The sequence below is a fragment of the Rutilus rutilus genome (genome assembly GCF_951802725.1).
Source record: "Rutilus rutilus genome assembly, chromosome: 16".
Taxonomy (NCBI): domain Eukaryota; kingdom Metazoa; phylum Chordata; class Actinopteri; order Cypriniformes; family Leuciscidae; genus Rutilus; species Rutilus rutilus.
The window spans coordinates 1,748,286-1,769,362 of NC_140224.1; the positions used below are offsets into that span (position 1 = coordinate 1,748,286).

A 21,077-nucleotide genomic window follows, 5' to 3' on the forward strand; every position below is an offset into this window, starting at 1 on the left:
TATTTTATAAAATAGGTAGGCTAAGTCAATTTGCTTTACAGTAAACTTAAACGTCTTTAACTTTATTACACTTGCTTTCACTTCAGCAATAATCTGCTGAGTGTCTTCTTTAGAAAGAGAGAGAAAACTGCAAGCATTTTGAGGAATAACATTGTTTTAGTTTTGCTTCGTCTCTGTGTGATTGTGCAGATGAATATGAGCCTTCACAACAGATAATGCTTTCCAGTGCACTCTGTTAGAGAGATTCATATGGCAGATTATCTGTTCAATAAAACACCTTGCTCTCCTGTTGAGTGACACCAAAACACCATAATCTCCGCAAAGCTTTTACAACATTTCTAAATCCCTCAGTTCTCACCATCTCTGAAAAGCTGAGCCAATGTTGATTCTTGTTTTATTACGAGCTCGGTCTCGTTCTCTTTTCTCCAGCAGACTCCCCTTTGTTCGGCGTTTGTTTAAAACTGGTGATTTCATATCAATCCTAAACTTGACAGGGTTCATTCTGAACAAAAAGTTACATAGTGTACCTTTTAGGGAAAGCACCGATATGAAAATGTTAGCCGATATCGATAACCGATATCCGATATGACAGATTTGCACTGCAGAAGTTGCACTTAAACTCTATTTTCCTTTTTTGAAGTGATTTCAACCATATTTTAAGCAATTCAAAACCCTCATGTTGAACAGTGGCATCTAAGGAAATAATGCATTATTTATCGGCTTTAATATATCGGCCAAATTTTCTCATCAGGAAAACAACAATAACATTAAAACTGATCATATGTCGGACGACACCGATATGGTGGCCGATATATCGTGCATGCCTAGTACCTTTGAATTTGAATAATATTTCACAATTGCTTTTGTATTTTGGCCCAATAAATGCAGCCTTGGTGAGCAGATCAACCTTAACTATCTTAACTACCCCAAATTTTTTGTTAATTAAGGCCAATTATTGTATTTACACCACCTCTAAAGTCATACAACTCTATGTAAACTCCTTTTGCAAGAACAGCTTCATTACGTCAGTGTGTCTCCTAACAAGTGGGCCATAATTAACTAGGGCAGTATTCTGGTGTTACCCATTACCACAGATCAGCACTTAAACAAACGCAAAATATGATATGATGTCTATATTGGCTTAAAAACCGGATAACTCGCTCACTGTGGAACGACAGTGACGGATTACGCGGGTCAGGAAATAACATGCATCATTTGTGTGTGAAAGGCACAAACTTGTGACTGTAGTGGTTAACTGGAGCTAAATCGAATAAGAGCATTAGCGTTCGGGCCAGAGCTTGCTTTATAAAGAGAGACATGTTTTAAAACACACACACAAAGGACTTGCTCTTCTCCGGTCACAACAGATGTTTCTGAAGCGACACTGAAGGAAGTCCTTATGCACGATTTACAAACACAGAATTCAGAGCCAACCTACAAGACTTCCAGCTAAGCTGGCGCACAGGCTTGTGAAAGCGAGCACGTTCATCATATGATGCGGAGGACAGCGCTCATATGAGCAGAGGAAGAGTGTCTGGCTGCATACAGACTTCAGGCTCTCGCTCAGGATAATATCCCCATTGTGCCTCACAGATAGAGAGGCTGCTGTGTACGCCACTATTGATAGAGCTCTCTTTAACTCAACTGTGCTTCCTCAGGGCTCAGAGCCACTGCTCGTCACACAGCAACGAGATGCGCGCCGATAGCAAGGTTTCGTTCGCGTCTTGGGTGCTCCCAGCTCTGGTTATCCGAGCTTAGCGTTTATGCATGGGTTCACTGGCTCTGAACTGAGTCACATGAGGTCAAGTGTGGTAAATCTTGGAAACATGCAGTCAAATTTAGCAAGCAGTGCTTAAATGTGAAATGTGTAATTGTCTGTAAATCTCTCGCTTTGCTTAAAACTTAGTGCAGCTTTTTGTTATTGGTTTAGTGTAGGGGTGCACGATATATCGGCCGCCATATCGGTATCGGCCGATATATGGGATTTTTATAATGTTATCGGCCCGATAAGAAAATTTGGCTGATGTATTAAAGCCGATAAATAATGGATTACTTCCTTCAGCTGAGACACTTCAGATGCGCACTGCTCAACATGATGGTTTTGAAATATTAAATATGATTTGAATCGCTTCAATAAAGGAAGATACAGTTATGCGCTGTCATAGAGGCTACACACAATTATAATGAGAACATCATAATTGTGCGTTTGGGACATGGCTTTTAATATTGAAACTTTTGTTTTTGTAATCAGGATCTCTAAAATTATATAAAAATTTGGATTTAGATTTATCGGGCAATATATCGGTTATACATATATGAAGAATTATCGGTTATCGGTAAGGATGCACTTTATATTTGAAAGCCGATAACCGATATATTGGCCGATAAACCTAAAATCCAAATTTTTATATAATTTTTGAGAGCCTGATACAAAAAGAAAAGTCTCACCATTACAAGTCATGTCCCAAACGCACAATTATGATGTTCTCGTTATAATGTTATGTAGCCGATATGACAGACCTGCGCTGCTCATGTTGCATATTACCGTATTTTCCTTTTTTAAAAGTGATTTCAATCATATTTCAAGATATTCAAACCCATCATGTTGAGCAGTGGCATCTGAAGTGTCTCAGCAGAAGGAGATAATACATTATTTATCGGCTTTAATATCTCAGACAAATTCTCTTACTGGGCCGATAACGATAACATTAAAAATGAACCGATACCGATATGGTGGCCGATATATCGTGCATCCCTAGTTATCGGTATCAGCCAAAATTTTCAACAGTTAATGGAACCTATAGACAGGTTTGCATATGTGTTTTATGTGATGAATCAGGCTTTTATGGTTTAAATATTACGATATAGTGAGAAGGGATGGGAACGTGACAGTGACGATGATCGCCATGACTTGATTGGTTATTGCTGTATTTTGGTTAGCATTAGGACAGTGTGCCGTCCAGACTGGAGAACTAAAGTGAAACTATGGCTTTGGAAGCACATAGTGATGCCTGGAATCAATTTGATTATGAAAATACATGTATATTCATTAGAGTCATGACGTGCGGAGACTCAAACTGAGCAAAAATATGCAATTTTCTGCAGATGCTGATATTTCTATGAACAAAAAGTGATGAAATTCTGATGCTTAATGTAAATCAATGAGATCTTTATAACAGTACAGCAGATACTGACATAAAATGCATATAAATATTAATATCTATAAATTATGTCTTAGTAAGATGCTATTTAAATGCTTAGTTTTATGATCAAAGCGCTGTAGTTTTACATGTAATTCAACGTAATACAATGATGATGATTGAGAGATGAACAAATAAACCTTCCTCAAAAGCCTGATGATCATATTTGAGACTCATCATATTTCTAAAAATAAAATGATGTATGGATAATCAAGTAAACCTGCTTCAGTCCAGTAAGGGTTTATCTTGAAATATTACTAGCATTATAAAAGTTATTTGTACGTTTACTTTTCACCTTTTAATTTCACAGCAAAAAAAACCCCACATGAACCACAAAATACTTAAAGGCTTTTACTTGGTATAAAAAAATAAATACAATAAAAAGTCTAAACTATCAATCAGACGAGAGGAGATTGTGTTCAACAAGTTTATCAACAACGTTTTGATCATGTTGCTCATTTAGAGGCCCTATAAATTAATGTATTGAATATGATACAGTAACTTCATAGAGTTAAACATTAAGCTTATTTCAGGAAACCAAACTTTCAAGAAGGATTTTGGAGCATAGCGAAGCATTTACTTGCAGGACTGAAAGAACGGCACACATTAAAGTCTCCAAAGACTAATTGCTGTGAAGAAACTTCAGGGACTGAAAGGAAACGAGGGAAAGCCTGACGGGAGAAAGGAACTCAGGAAGCTCCTCTTCCGGTGCATTCAAAGCCATTCCCTCACATTTCCTTACAGAGTTTAGAAATACAAATGCAAACCAATATACACAAATGTGACCCTGGACCACAGAACCCAGTCACGAGTCGCACGGGTGTATCTGTGGGAATATCCAACAATACATGTTATGGCTCAAAATGATCAATTTTTATTTTATGCCAAAAATCATGAGGATATTCAGTAAAGATCATGTTCCATGAAGATATTTTGTACATTTCCTACCGTAAATATATAAAACATGTATTTGTGTGAGTGAATGCGGCACAATCGAGAACATAAATGAACAACTTTAAAGGGGATTTTCTCAATGTTTAGATTTTTTTTGCACCCCAGATTTTCTAATAGTTGCATCTCGACCAAATATTGTCCTCTCATAAACCATACATCAATGGAAAGCTTATTTATTCAGCTTTCAGATGATGCATACATCTCAATGTCAAAAAATGGACCCATGTGACTGGTTTTGTGGTCCAGGGTCACAAATACGAAAACAAGTTTGACCAATGCATTGCAATCGTAAAGTTCTCGAGTCCATACTTCACACTTCTGCTGCTTTACTACGGCACTAATAAACGTCAATGATAAAGTTATACCATCAAATGTCTGTGTCATTAACCCAGATTGCACTTCTGTTCATTTTTGCTTGATGTTATTGCGGTTTAGGGTCGGGAATCAGAATTCGGGAATCAAATACTTATCAAATAAAAATTCCGATTCCTCTTGTGAGCATTTTTTTACATGACTTTTTAAACCATTCAAACGCGAGACGACTTTCCTGCTGCCGTCTCTATAAAAACACTAATCAAACAACAAAACACAGAGAAAATTCACTCGTTCTTCACTGAATAACTTTTGTAACTATATTTGTATTGTATATTTTATTTATAAACTGCAGTGTTATTTTACATTTGATTAGTTTGTGTATCTGAACACCTGAAAATCTTAAAACACTTTATTTCAGTCGTTTCTTTGTTCAGCTGTATCTATTTGTTGCGATTGCAACTATGAGTTTGATTGACAGCTCTGGATGGCTGGATGCTCTTTACCGGACACTCGCGAGACATTTAGTCCTTAATTGTTAACCACCTGATCACAGCTTGAGCGAGTTAGCGCTTTACTGTCAAACAAGCTTCACTTTTGTGTGAGAACATCCCTGAAGAGCCCCAGGACTTCACTGAGCTTCAGACCGGTTAAACAACACGTGTGTGTTTTCTCTCTCACTGCCAGCGGTCGTTTATGGAAAACTGGAGGATATTCATCAGAGGATTCTGTCAATATTCAGAGAACAATTATGTTGGAGCACATAATGCAGCAAAAAAGGACACCACCATTTTTCTATATTAAATTTGCAATTATAAAACAGAATCCCAAAAAACACCCATAAACTGTTAAAATTGTAATAAAGTATTAAATTGTTTGATTAGACGTCACTTATGATTATTAAACTTTATGGTTTAATAATATTTAGGGATGTCCCGATACCACTTTTTGCAGAACGAGTCCGATACCGATACTGTAATTTTTGGTACTCGCCGATACCGATACCGTAACCGATACCTGAATTTTCACTGCATTTGTAATTTTTAAATGTATTAGTAGATAAACCAAAATATTATAAATCATATTAGTTGGCTTAATTTGTTTATCAAATATATATATTTATTTCAGTTATTTTCATGCTTAATTAAGCCTGCTAAAATGCATATGAGCTTCTGTAAGCCTACTGTCACTGTTCATTCTATTGCTCTATCATATTTTATCTTTCATTTAATAGCACAGCATATATTTAGAGCTGCTTCAGCAGGGCTCAGTGCTGAGGATCGGGTCAGTGGTTCAAATGTTTGTCAAAACCAGTGAAATATCACTTATTTAATCCAATTTTGATACTACAACAAAAACTAGCAGCCTAATTAATGTGAATTTAAACCAAGTAAGCAGTCAGTAACAAAATAAAAACAAACAATCGAATTACAAATAGGACAAATATATACAGAACAAAGAAAGGCTACAAATGAAATAAACAGTGTTTTTAGAGTTTTTCGGGTAGATCTAACAGGTACAGAAATTTGAATAAAGTAATCAAATGTGAAAAAAAAACATTCATTACTGTATGAATTATATATAGATGGATATTTTTCTAAAGTTGAAAAGGGTAGCCTATTTAGTCAAGAGCAGTGAGTAATTTCTTTGTCCTTTGTTTGATTAACATTAAAACACAGAAGCAGGTTTATCAAACTGCTGCCCCTTTAAGACCGAGCGCACGGACCGCATTTGAACATGCTACGTTCATTTGAGATATAACCGACTTTGTTTACTATAGGATACTCACCAAGACGGGTGTTATTGCATAGTTGTGTGTGAATTCGTCCATACAAGCGCAATACGTGAAAGACAATTTAATTCAGTATTCGCGCGCTGAGACGCTGGTTTGAGGGGCGCGCGCTTCGGATGTTTGCATTCATGAAACTTCTTGACCTCTGCACACGTCCTGTAATAATGTAGGGAATCACTCGTTATACTTCAGTCAGGTAACAGTTCATGTTTTACTTTACTTACATATACGATTTAGTTTTCATCCAAATAACGTGCTGAGTGAACGATCAGCAATCAAGAGCATTCAACAGAAGTGCGCTTCTCGCTCTCTGTCTCTCTCTCTGCCTCTCTCTCTCTCGTCAGTTAACGTTAATATAATAAGCTAAAGCTACATGCCTCGTTTAATTTCGTTGCCATTGACATCGAACTGAACAAACTTTCCACTGTTGTCTGTTTAAAGGGATGTGCTCGACCAGCTCGTGCGTCTATGACTCGTGCGTTCACCTCGACAAAGCACTCGCGGCGGCCAGTTTCGTTTCGCAAAATGTACGTGGTATCGTTGCGTGGTATCGGCGAATTTTTATGAGTACGAGTACGAGTATATGAGGACAGTATCGGCCCGATCCCCGATGCCAGTATCGGTATCGGGCCATCCCTAATAATATTATTAAATATTTAAAAAGGGACTATACGTCAAATCCAGAAACCCATGTTATTAGTGACACCGGTGGCCATTAAGTGAACTGCAGCCAGAAACGCATTGCCCGTGCGACGGATCAGTGAAGTAACGTCCGTGATTCAAGACACTGACGGAGTTAAGCTGAAACTCTTTTTCATTCTCTTTTCTTAGAAGTAAACAGATGTTGGAAATAGCTTTGCGGAGATACACTGTTACCGAACACCCCGACGCCATCAGAGAGACGTTTAGATGAATATGTAAATATGTGCTGCGCGTTTTTCCCTCAATAACAAAATAAACACATGAGAAAAATGACAGTGGTGAGGAAACAGCTGTTCAGAAAGCATCTGATAATAGCGATGTGGGAATGTTTGATTCACCGGCATCGTGTCGACAGATTACACTGATATATGATAGTTTTGAGACTGAAGACTATATAGATCTGGCTCTGTGAGACTATAGTTTATATCAATGGCTTTTCATTGCATGACACATTAACATTACAGGCTCCTTCAGCTTTATCCTGAACATTGTATAAGCATTTATTTCATGTGTCACTGTAGTTGACCTCTAGGGGTGGGGAAAAAAAGATTCCCACCCCTATTGACCTCGCTGACTCATTACAGATTCGGATTGTTTGTGTCACGGTTACTGTAAAACAGCAACAACTAAATATATATATATATATATATATATATATATATATATATATATATATATATATATATATATATATATATATATATATTAGTCATATTCTAATTGCATTTATTGATTTAATATAAGAATTTGACACAAAAGATGATGCATACAATTATTTAGTTTTCAAAAATGGCTTCATAAAAGGTAAAAATGTTAAAAATCTATTTAAATAAATATTGTAAAAGAACATTACAAAAATAAACAAAATACTGTCTAATTATCATTAGCGATAAAATCCCAGAAAATATAGAGATATTTTTGTCGTCAATATCGCACACACCTACACACACACACACACACACACACACACACACACACACACACACACACACACGTCCCGAATCCTTCACATAAAAATCAGTCTACAGGCTTTCATAGACAACACAGGAAGTCGTTACAAGCTGTTTCCCACTGGCAATAAAAAGCGATTAATACATGAAACCAATGGTATCCAGAAAAATGTAAAAACATGGAATTTGGGAAAAGTAAAGTGGGATGTGGGAATTTCACTGGGCTGTAATTATTTTAAAGTTCTGATGAATCATGAATTACATTAAAATTAAAATCAAACCTGCAAGTTTAATCTCTGTGTGTGTGCATGTGTTCAGTCAGTGTGTGTGTGTGTTCAGTCAGTGTGTGTGTGTGTGTGTGTGTGTGTGTGTGTGTGTTCAGTCAGTGTGTGTGTTCAGTCAGCGCGCGTGTGTGTGTGTGTGTGTGTGTGTTCAGTGTGTGTTCAGAGTGTGTGTTCAGTCAGTGTGTGTTCAGTCAGTGTGTGTTCAGTCAGTGTGTGTGTTCAGTCAAAGTCAGTGTGTGTGTTCATGTTCAGTGTGTGTTCAGTCAGTGTGTGTGTATGTGTTCAGTCAGTGTGTGTATGTGTTCAGTCAGTGTGTTCAGTCAGCGTGTGTGTGTGTGTTCATGTTCAGTGTGTGTTCAGTCAGTGTGTGTGTGTATGTGTTCAGTCAGTGTGTATGTGTTCAGTCAGTGTGTGTATGTGTTCAGTCAGTGTGTGTTCAGTCAGCGTGTGTTCAGTCAGCGTGTGTTCAGTCAGCGTGTGTGTGTGTGTTCATGTTCAGTGTGTGTTCAGTCAGTGTGTGTATGTGTTCAGTCAGTGTGTGTTCAGTCAGCGTGTGTGTGTGTGTTCATGTTCAGTGTGTGTTCAGTCAGTGTGTGTGTGTGTGTTCATGTTCAGTGTGTGTTCAGTCAGTGTGTGTATGTGTTCAGTCAGCGTGTGTTCAGTCAGCGTGTGTGTGTGTGTGTGTGTGTGTGTTCATGTTCAGTGTGTGTTCAGTCAGTGTGTGTATGTGTTCAGTCAGTGTGTGTTCAGTCAGCGTGTGTGTGTGTTCATGTTCAGTGTGTGTATGTGTTCATGTTCAGTGTGTTCAGTCAGCGTGTGTGTGTGTGTGTGTGTTCATGTTCAGTGTGTGTTCAGTCAGTGTGTGTATGTGTTCATGTTCAGTGTGTGTGTGTATGTGTTCAGTCAGCGTGTGTGTGTGTGTGTGTGTGTGTGTGTTCAGTCAGTGTGTGTTCAGTCAGTGTGTGATCAGTCAGTGTGTGATCAGTCAGTGTGTGTGTTCAGTCAGTGTGTGTGTTCAGTCAAAGTCAGTGTGTGTGTATGTGTTCAGTCAGTGTGTGTATGTGTTCAGTCAGTGTGTTCAGTCAGCGTGTGTGTGTGTGTTCATGTTCAGTGTGTATGTGTTCAGTCAGTGTGTGTGTGTGTGTGTGTGTGTGTGTGTGTATGTGTTCAGTCAGTGTGTATGTGTTCAGTCAGTGTGTGTATGTGTTCAGTCAGTGTGTGTATGTGTTCAGTCAGTGTGTGTATGTGTTCAGTCAGTGTGTTCAGTCAGCGTGTGTGTGTGTGTTCATGTTCAGTGTGTGTTCAGTCAGTGTGTGTGTGTATGTGTTCAGTCAGTGTGTATGTGTTCAGTCAGTGTGTGTATGTGTTCAGTCAGTGTGTGTTCAGTCAGCGTGTGTTCAGTCAGCGTGTGTTCAGTCAGCGTGTGTTCAGTCAGCGTGTGTGTGTGTGTTCATGTTCAGTGTGTGTTCAGTCAGTGTGTGTATGTGTTCAGTCAGTGTGTGTTCAGTCAGCGTGTGTGTGTGTGTTCATGTTCAGTGTGTGTTCAGTCAGTGTGTGTGTGTGTTCATGTTCAGTGTGTGTTCAGTCAGTGTGTGTATGTGTTCAGTCAGCGTGTGTTCAGTCAGCGTGTGTGTGTGTGTGTGTGTGTGTGTGTTCATGTTCAGTGTGTGTTCAGTCAGTGTGTGTATGTGTTCAGTCAGTGTGTGTTCAGTCAGCGTGTGTGTGTGTTCATGTTCAGTGTGTGTATGTGTTCATGTTCAGTGTGTTCAGTCAGCGTGTGTGTGTGTGTGTGTGTGTGTTCATGTTCAGTGTGTGTTCAGTCAGTGTGTGTATGTGTTCATGTTCAGTGTGTGTGTGTATGTGTTCAGTCAGCGTGTGTGTGTGTGTGTGTTCAGTCAGTGTGTGTTCAGTCAGTGTGTGATCAGTCAGTGTGTGATCAGTCAGTGTGTGTGTTCAGTCAGTGTGTGTGTTCAGTCAAAGTCAGTGTGTGTGTATGTGTTCAGTCAGTGTGTGTATGTGTTCAGTCAGTGTGTTCAGTCAGCGTGTGTGTGTGTGTTCATGTTCAGTGTGTATGTGTTCAGTCAGTGTGTGTGTGTGTGTGTGTGTGTGTGTGTGTGTGTGTGTATGTGTTCAGTCAGTGTGTATGTGTTCAGTCAGTGTGTGTATGTGTTCAGTCAGTGTGTGTATGTGTTCAGTCAGTGTGTGTATGTGTTCAGTCAGTGTGTGTATGTGTTCAGTGTGTGTTCAGTCAGTGTGTGTATGTGTTCAGTGTGTGTTCAGTCAGCGCGCGTGTGTGTGTTCAGTGTGTGTGTGTTCAGCGTGTGTTCAGTCAGTGTGTGTGTGTGTGTGTGTGTGTGTGTGTGTGTGTGTGTGTGTGTGTGTGTGTGTGTGTGTGTGTGTGTGTTCAGCGTGTGTTCAGTCAGTGTGTGTGTGTTCAGCATGTGTTCAGTCAGTGTGCGCGTGTGTGCGTGTGTTCAGCGTGTTCAGTCAGTGTGCGAGTGTGTTCAGCGTGTGTTCAGTCAGTGTGTGTGTGTGTTCAGCGTGTTCAGTCAGTGTGCGTGTGTGCGCGTGTGTGTGTGTGTTCAGCGTGTTCAGTCAGTGTGCGAGTGTGTTCAGCGTGTGTTCAGTCAGTGTGTGTGTGTGTTCAGCGTGTTCAGTCAGTGCGTGTGTGTGTTCAGCGTGTGTGTGTGTGTGTTCAGCGTGTTCAGTCAGTGTGCGTGTGTGCGCGTGTGTGTGTGTGTTCAGCGTGTTCAGTCAGTGTGCGTGTGTGCGCGTGTGTGTGTGTGTTCAGCGTGTTCAGTCAGTGTGTGTGTGTGTTCAGCGTGTTCAGTCAGTGTGCGTGTGTGCGCGTGTGTGTGTGTGTTCAGCGTGTTCAGTCAGTGTGTGTGTGTGTTCAGCGTGTGTTCAGTCAGTGTGTGTGTGTGTTCAGCGTGTTCAGTCAGTGCGTGTGTGTGCGCGTGTGTGTGTGTGTGTTCAGCCAGTGTGCGAGTGTGTTCAGCGTGTGTTCAGTCAGTGTGTGTGTGTGTGTTCAGCGTGTGTTCAGTCAGTGTGCGAGTGTGTTCAGCGTGTGTTCAGTCAGTGTGCGTTCAGCGTGTGTTCAGTCAGTGTGCGAGTGTGTTCAGCGTGTGTTCAGTCAGTGTGCGTTCAGCGTGTGTTCAGTCAGTGTGCGAGTGTGTTCAGCGTGTGTTCAGTCAGTGTGCGAGTGTGTTCAGCGTGTGTTCAGTCAGTGTGCGAGTGTGTTCAGCGTGTGTTCAGTCAGTGTGCGTTCAGCGTGTGTTCAGTCAGTGTGCGAGTGTGTTCAGCGTGTGTTCAGTCAGTGTGCGAGTGTGTTCAGCGTGTGTTCAGTCAGTGTGCGAGTGTGTTCAGCGTGTGTTCAGTCAGTGTGTGTGTGTTCAGCGTGTGTTCAGTCAGTGTGTGTGTGTGTGTGTGTGTGTGTGTGTAGCGTGTGTTCAGTCAGTGTGTGTGTGTTCAGCGTGTGTTCAGTCAGTGTGTGTTCAGCGTGTGTTCAGTCAAGTGTGCGTGTGTGTGTGTGTGTGTGTGCGTGCGTTCGTTCAGCGTGTGTTCAGTCAGTGTGTGTGTGTTCAGCGTGTGTTCAGTCAGTGTGCGTGTGTGTTCAGCGTGTGTTCAGTCAGCGTGTGTGTGTGTGTGCGCGTGTGTGTGTGTTCAGCGTGTGTTCAGTCAGTGTGTGTGTGTGTGTGTGTGCGCGTGTGTGTGTTCAGCGTGTGTTCAGTCAGTGTGCGCGTGTGTTCAGCGTGTGTGTTCAGTCAGTGTGTGTGTGTTCAGTCAGTGTGTGTTCAGTCAGTGTGTGTGTGTGTTCAGCGTGTGTTCAGTCAGTGTGTGTGTGTGTTCAGCGTGTGTTCAGTCAGTGTGTGTGTGTGTGTGTTCAGCGTGTGTTCAGTCAGTGTGTGTGTGTTCAGTCAGTGTGTGTGTGTTCAGTCAGTGTGTGTGTGTTCAGTCAGTGTGTGTGTGTTCAGTCAGTGTGTGTTCAGTCAGTGTGTGTGTGTTCAGTCAGTGTGTGTTCAGTCAGTGTGTGTGTGTTCAGTCAGTGTGTGTTCAGTCAGTGTGTGTGTGTTCAGTCAGTGTGTGTTCAGTCAGTGTGTGTTCAGTCAGTGTGTGTTCAGTCAGTGTGTGTTCAGTCAGTGTGTGTTCAGCGTGTGTTCAGTCAGTGTGTGTGTGTGTTCAGCGTGGTTCAGTCAGTGTGTGTGTGTGTTCAGCGTGTGTTCAGTCAGTGTGTGTGTGTGCGCGCGTGTTCAGCGTGTGTGTGTGTGTGTGCGTGTGTGTGTGTTTACAGTGACACCACAGACGACTCGTGAGCAGCATCAAAACAAAGGCCTGAAGTGTACAGCACATCATATGTCAGGCTATTCACTTCACTTGCTCCCAACAGAGCGTCACATGACCTGAAAGTGCCCCGTCTCAGAGGGAGGACAGAGGACGCAGAGCAACAGCAGGAAGCGTCTCCTAAACAGCTGATTTCCAGCAGGAAGTAAAGTGTGATTGGCAGAAGCGACTCGCCTAAAAAAAACAAAATAGCCGCAAAATGGAAGTTTCTCATCATAAATGAATAAATCAGTAAACGCCGTCGTGTTCTCTGGCGTTCGGATGCTGGTGTTCGGGAACACACTCGTGTGTGTGAGACGCTCCTGGAGGGAATTACACCCAATCATTCTGATCACACACTTCGACTCCGGTGTTTCAGAAACACCAAACCAACATTAGAGACGCTGCGACGCCATTGGTCCACTGCTTACTCCAGTTATCCAATCACAGCCTCCGCTGAGGGTTTTGTTGATCATCAACGGATTTATTCAGTAAATGTGTTTCCATCGTAGTTTATGGGCGTCTTCTAATCAGATTTTGTGTTTTTTTATGCACATTTTCAGAATATATGCACATCTTGACGCTTCCATCCAGTGTTTTTTATGCAATATCACAAAATGCATAGGTGTGAGGAGCACTGCTAGTGTCAGCCTGCCTAACCAACTGCACAACTGGTAATATTTTAAAACATGAGGCATTACAATCATTTAAAAAATGTTCTGAAGCTAAAACAGACAGAGGGGGTTATGGGTAATGTTTGATTTAATGTGTTTAATACGGCTGAAGTGGCCATAACTCGGTTGCTGGACAGCAAACATCCTCTTTGCATTAAAGCTGTGATTTATGACACATTCCTTTTAAAATAAATATTTTTTCAAGTGTATTCTCTCCAAGAGCCGAGATGGATCACAGCGCTTGCACACACACACAGACGAGTGTCATAAAGTCATGTCATGCAGGAGGAACGATTAGGAGCGTTTAGCTGACTTATACATGATGCAACACATAATAACCACATTACAGCTACAAGACACGGCTCACCCGTCCTGACAGACGCCCTGTAACTATTAGGTGTGTCTGAAGAGAAACCCACGAGCCGAGACGAGACACTCAACTTCCCCTTTTTACATTCTCACACACATGGAAACACGAACGCACAAATCTGAAGTAATGTGACCACTGGAAACGTCTATTTCTGACATAATCACAGTTTTGCTGGCTATACTTAGCGTCTGTGGGGTTTGTCCCTTTGCACGTAATGCATGCGTGACAATAGACCTTATTCAGAGCGGCGCCATCACAGGTGTATGAATTCTGAAAGCGAGGCTGTGAGGGAAAGACTGAGGTACGGTGGACATTTTAGGACATCCTCAGACCTCAGACATATGAAGAAATGGCATCGCGCCTCAGACTGAAAGGCTTCAGGTCTCAGGGAAAACAATGTCAGGTGTCAGGTGTCGTACAATTAGGCATCAGACAAAACAGCCTCAGACAAAACGGCATCGGGCGAAACGGACTCAGGTGGAGTTTGGAGGTTCGCATAGCCCCGCCCCATGTGACGTCACATGTATGCGGCTCATAGCTCGAAAGAACGCTTCAACTCCACGATAGTTTGCCAACATACAAACTAGCTAGTTTAAATATGGTATCTAAGTTTTTAAATGTGCAAATAAAACTTGCGAAATGCATGTTCTCTTCTGTAAACGACGTAATTAGTGTAAGATTTCATTAAAGCATATATATATATATAGGCTATATTATATGCTTTAATTAAATGTTAAAACATGCACTCGTGAAATGCTTTATGAACTATAATCACTGGCTTCTCTGACCTCTGACCCGACGCATGACATAGGATGTAGGAGTAGCGTAAGCTCAAACAAGAAGCTCAAGCTCCTTCCACATTTCTCTTTAAAAATTCTTGTTTTAGACTTATAATTCGTGACTGGTGTTTTGTTTTGCTCTATCCTCTGTGCTTCTGCGTTCGTCAATACATCATTCGTCGGGTCAGAGGTAGGGCTGGGCGATATGGATTTTTTTTTTATCACGATATGTTTTTCCATATTGATCGATCTCGATTCTTATCACGATATGTAGTTTTTGCAGATGCTGCCAGTGTAAGGGACATCCTGAAGCTTGAAGAAACAAGATATTCACTGAAACTTTAGAATAAAGTTTAATAACATAAAAAATTAAACAATATGCCTTTCAATAATGAGCACAAAATATTTTTGTTAAGGTCTTCATGCAGCCAAAGGATTCACATTACACTCCCACATTTATGAATCTTTCTATTGGTCAAGAGAGCAGCGTATTTGGAGGTATTGAAAAATACAAAAATAAAAGGTTGTGCACATCATTTGTAATTGCAAACATGAGTCATCTCCCTTTATACAATAATACAAACTTTTACTTATTGAAACATTGTATATAAACTAACAGCTGTGACAACTATCACATCAAATTGCTTTGGCTGGACAGTGAACATCTCAAGTAGCCTACAAAAAGAGTAAACATGGCCCTGGCACAAATACTACCTGTAAGATTAAGGTAGATCTCTAGAATTGTTTTATAAGTAGAATGAAATCTGAGCCAAAATTGCACAAATATGTAAACATAGTAAACCAAGGGCTGGGCGATATATCGCATGACATAAGGATTAGTAGTAAATCGCCATCACCTGCTATCAGATGGAGCAGCATTTACAACACAGAGACGTAGTTAACTGACAAGCTGAGCCATATCGCATTAATTATCACGGATCGGGATCGCCTGTGATAATTAATGCTATATGGCTCAGCTTGTCAGTTGTCTGCCATATCCAAACCACGCGTCCACACAATTGACGTCGTGTTACCTTTTTTTTTCAACAATGTCTTCGGTCTCGAGTTATGTAGTGATGTCGCCTTCACATTCGGCATTATTTTCGCTGTCCTCAACTTCAGTTTCGCTCATTTTTTTTTATCCTTTTTACAACTTTTTCCCTCTCTCTCAGTCTCCTTCTGTTTACTGTAGCCACGATGCTCGCTGAGAAGTGGGCGTGCCCTGCCGGCAGATACGGCAGCCGGCAGATACTGTTGCGCTTAGTTTTTCATGTGATATCGAATAATACGTCCCAAGCATATTATCGAAATCGTTCAGAATATTATCGCGATCCCGTATCGAGATCGAATTATCGCCCAGCCCTAGTCAGAGGTCACACTTCCGCCAGAACTAGATTCGCGTACAGCCGGTACCGGAAGCCAGTGATTATAGTTTATAAAGTTATAAATATGGGTATATTTCTTTCAAAAACATGGCTTCGCTTCAGAAGGCCTTTATTAACCCCTGGAGTCGTATGGATTACTGTTATGATGGATGGATGTGCTTTTTTGGGCTTCACAATCCCTTCCATTCACTCCCATTATAAAGCTGGGAAGAGTCAGGATATATTTTAATATAACTTTGTGTATAGATTGTGTTTAGATGAAAGAAGAAAGTCATATGGCTTGAGAGTGAGTAAATTATGGGATGATTATGATTTTCATTTTTGGGTGAACTAACCCTTTAATATACTGAGATTTAACCAACTGGTAATATAAAGTTAAACGCCAATGAATCTCCAAACCTGTTCAAACTACATCCAGCCCTGGTTAAACACACCTGAAGCAGTTCAGCAGTATATCAGGGGATTCTTTTGAGAGCGCCGTCTCTATGAAAGTCCGTATTAGTCCCGGTATATTCACCAACAACTGGGAAAGTCATGGGAATGCATTGGTCAGAAGGTGTTCAGAGTTAAAGCAGCGTTGGATGCTTATTCACAGCAGTGCCATCTTTGATATTTAACGGGTATGAAAGCGAGGCTGTGAGGGATAGACGGGGTCGGACTGTTATCTAATGGGTTTGTGGATTGTTCTGCTGACAAAACACTACAAAAATATCTTTCCAAGTGATCTTTACTTCGAATGCCATTGAAAACACATTAAGGGCCCTTTCACATCTACCTCGTTTGGTCTGGATTTTCTGACTTTTCAGTTTGATCCGAATCAATATATATATATGCTTTAATTAAATGTTTCACTAATTACGTTGTATAGGCTACAGAAGAGAACATGCATTTCGCGAGTGCATGTTTTAACATTTAATTAAAGCATATAATATAGCCTATATATATATATGCTTTAATTAAATGTTACACTAATTTCGCTGTATGCAGAAGAGAACATGCATTTCGCAAGTTTTATTTGCACATTTAAAAACTTAGATACCATATTTAAACTAGCTAGCTTGTATGTTGGCAAACTATCGTGGAGTTGAAGCGTTCTTTCGAGCTATGAGCCGCATACATGTGACGTCACATGGGGCGGGGCTATGCGAACCTCCAAACTCCACCTGAGTCCGTTTTGCCCGATGCCTTTGTGTCTGAGGCTGTTTTGTCTGATGCCTAATTGTACGAGACCTGACACCTGACATTGTTTTTCCTGAGACCTGAAGCTTTTCAGTCTGAGGCGCGATGCCATTTTGTCCAAAGACTGAAGCCTTTTAGTCTGAGGCGCGATGCCTTTTCTTCATATGTCTGAGGATGTCCTAAAATGTACACCGTACTGAGGGCGTTCTCACACCTGAGAGTCCGGACCAAAGGTCATGTTTTGATACATTTGGTAAGTTCTTTTCGTTTGTTCGGTCCGGACCGAGACTACCTCTTTTCGTCTGTTCGGTCCGGACCGAGACTACCTCTTTTCGTCTGTTTGGTCTGGACCGAGACTACCTCTTTTCGTCTGTTTGGTCTGGACCGAGACTACCTCTTTTCGTCTGTTCGGTCCGGACCGAGACTACCTCTTTTCGTCTGTTTGGTCTGGACCGAGCCTACCTCTTTTCGTCTGTTCGGTCCGGACCGAGACTACCTCTTTTCGTCTGTTCGGTCCGGACCGAGACTACCTCTTTTCGTCTGTTCGGTCTGGACCGAGACTACCTCTTTTCGTCTGTTCGGTCCGGACCGAGACTACCTCTTTTCGTCTGTTCGGTCTGGACCGAGACTACCTCTTTTCGTCTGTTCGGTCCGGACCGAGACTACCTCTTTTCGTCTGTTTGGTCCGGACCGAGACTACCTCTTTTCGTCTGTTCGGTCCGGACCGAGACTACCTCTTTTCGTCTGTTTGGTCCGGACCGAGACTACCTCTTTTCGTCTGTTTGGTCCGGACCGAGACTACCTCTTTTCGTCTGTTTGGTCTGGACCGAGACTACCTCTTTTCGTCTGTTCGGTCCGGACCGAGACTACCTCTTTTCGTCTGTTCGGTCCGGACCGAGACTACCTCTTTTCGTCTGTTCGGTCCGGACCGAGACTACCTCTTTTCGTCTGTTCGGTCCGGACCGAGACTACCTCTTTTCGTCTGTTTGGTCTGGACCGAGACTACCTCTTTTCGTCTGTTTGGTCTGGACCGAGACTACCTCTTTTCGTCTGTTTGGTCTGGACCGAGACTACCTCTTTTCGTCTGTTCGGTCCGGACCGAGACTACCTCTTTTCGTCTGTTTGGTCTGGACCGAGACTACCTCTTTTCGTCTGTTCGGTCCGGACCGAGACTACCTCTTTTCGTCTGTTTGGTCTGGACCGAGACTACCTCTTTTCGTCTGTTCGGTCCGGACCGAGACTACCTCTTTTCGTCTGTTTGGTCTGGACCGAGACTACCTCTTTTCGTCTGTTCGGTCCGGACCGAGACTACCTCTTTTTGTCTGTTTGGTCTGGACCGAGACTACCTCTTTTCGTCTGTTCGGTCCGGACCGAGACTACCTCTTTTCGTCTGTTCGGTCCGGACCGAGACTACCTCTTTTCGTCTGTTTGGTCTGGACCGAGACTACCTCTTTTCGTCTGTTTGGTCTGGACCGAGACTACCTCTTTTCGTCTGTTTGGTCCGGACCGAGACTACCTCTTTTCGTCTGTTTGGTCTGGACCGAGACTACCTCTTTTCGTCTGTTCGGTCCGGACCGAGACTACCTCTTTTCGTCTGTTCGGTCCGGACCGAGACTACCTCTTTTCGTCTGTTTGGTCTGGACCGAGACTACCTCTTTTCGTCTGTTCGGTCCGGACCGAGACTACCTCTTTTCGTCTGTTCGGTCCGGACCGAGACTACCTCTTTTCGTCTGTTTGGTCTGGACCGAGACTACCTCTTTTCGTCTGTTTGGTCTGGACCGAGACTACCTCTTTACGTCTGTTCGGTCCGGACCGAGACTACCTCTTTTCGTCTGTTCGGTCCGGACCGAGACTACCTCTTTTCGTCTGTTCGGTCCGGACCGAGACTACCTCTTTTCGTCTGTTTGGTCTGGACCGAGACTACCTCTTTTCGTCTGTTTGGTCTGGACCGAGACTACCTCTTTTCGTCTGTTCGGTCCGGACCGAGACTACCTCTTTTCGTCTGTTTGGTCTGGACCGAGACTACCTCTTTTCGTCTGTTTGGTCTGGACCGAGACTACCTCTTTTCGTCTGTTCGGTCCGGACCGAGACTACCTCTTTTCGTCTGTTTGGTCTGGACCGAGACTACCTCTTTTCGTCTGTTCGGTCCGGACCGAGACTACCTCTTTTCGTCTGTTTGGTCTGGACCGAGACTACCTCTTTTCGTCTGTTCGGTCCGGACCGAGACTACCTCTTTTCGTCTGTTCGGTCCGGACCGAGACTACCTCTTTTCGTCTGGACCGAGACTACCTCTTTTCGTCTGTTTGGTCTGGACCGAGACTACCTCTTTTCGTCTGTTTGGTCCGGACCGAGACTACCTCTTTTCGCCTGTTCGGTCCGGACCGAGACTACCTCTTTTCGTCTGTTTGGTCTGGACCGAGACTACCTCTTTTCGTCTGTTCGGTCCGGATCGTGGTCTGGGGGAGGTTTCACACCTGTAATTTTGATTCGGATCAAACTGAAAAGTCAGAAAATCTGGACCAAACAAGGTAGATGTGAAAGGGCCCTTAATGTGTTTTCAATGGCATTCGCTGTAAAGATCACTTGTAAAGATATTTTTGCAGTGTTTTGTCAGCAGAACAATCCACAAACCCATTAGATAACAGTCCGACCCCGTCTATCCCTCACAGCCTCGCTTTCATACCCGTTAAATATCAAAGACGGCACTGCTGTGAATAAGCATCCAACGCTGCTTTAACTCTGAACACCTTCTGACCAATGCATTCCCATGACTTTCCCAGTTGTTGGTGAATATACCGGGACTAATACGGACTTTCATAGAGACGGCGCTCTCAAAAGAATCCCCTGATATACTGCTGAACTGCTTCAGGTGTGTTTAACCAGGGCTGGATGTAGTTTGAACAGGTTTGGAGATTCATTGGCATTTAACTTTATATTACCAGTTGGTTAAATCTCAGTATATTAAAGGGTTAGTTCACCCAAAAATGAAAATCATAATCATCCCATAATTTACTCACTCTCAAGCCATATGACTTTCTTCTTTCATCTAAACACAATCTATACACAAAGTTATATTAAAAAATATCCTGACTCTTCCCAGCTTTATAATGGGAGTGAACGGGAGAGATTTTAAAGCCCAAAAAAGCACATCCATCCATCATAACAGTAATCCATACGACTCCAGGGGTTAATAAAGGCCTTCTGAAGCGAAGCCATGTTTTTGAAAGAAATATACCCATATTTATAACTTTATGAACTATAATCACTGGCTTCCGGTACCGGCTGTACGCGAATCTAGTTCTGGCGGAAGTGTGACCTCTGACCCGATGAATGATGTATTGACGAACGCAGAAGCACAGAGGATAGAGCAAAACAAAACACCAGTCATGAATTATAAGTCTAAAACAAGAATTTTTAAAGAGAAATGTGGAAGGAGCTTGAGCTTCTTGTTTGAGCTTACGCTACTCCTACATCCTACGTCATGCGTCGGGTCAGAGGTCAGAGAAGCCAGTGATTATAGTTCATAAAGTTATAAATATGGATACTTTTCTTTTTAAAAAACGGATGGCTTCGCTTCAGAAGGCCTTTATTAACCCCTGGAGTCGTGTGGATTACTGTTATGATGGATGGATGTGCTTTTTTGGGCTTTAAAATCTCTCCCGTTCACTCCCATTATAAAGCTTGGAAGAGCCAGGATATTTTTTAATATAACTCCGATTGTGTTTCTGGATGAAAAATTAAAGTCATATACACCTAGGACGGCTTGAGGGCGAGTAAATTATGGGATAATTTTCTTTTTTGGGTGAACTATCCCTTTAAGACAACGGTTTTGTAAGACAAGTTCTGTTATGTCTAAATATAGCCAACAAACGAGGCATAAAATGCACTATTTGAATACAGTTACACAACACTAAGTACTTCTGACTCCTTAAAATCTTTAAATATATGTATTGCAATTGAAATATACAGCGCAAATAGATAATGTGCACTAAAATAAAGACCTAAAAGTTTGTTTTGGATGTTGTCTTTCCACTAGTCTGAAAGAAAACCTCAAAATAGACTTCAAAACTGACCAGTGCATGTAAAAAATAAATAATAAAAAAACAGGTTTTGAGTGTAGTGTCTCGTACTGAACGTTCAAAACACAGTAGACTTGGGATTAATATGTTTATGACT

General features: G+C 41.9%; 1 protein-coding gene across 2 annotated transcripts in view; it reads right to left on the minus strand.

Moving 5' to 3' along the window:
* Positions 1 to 21,077, minus strand: part of spag9b (sperm associated antigen 9b) — a 94,165-nt gene that overhangs the window by 72,293 nt on the left and 795 nt on the right. The window lies entirely within an intron of this gene.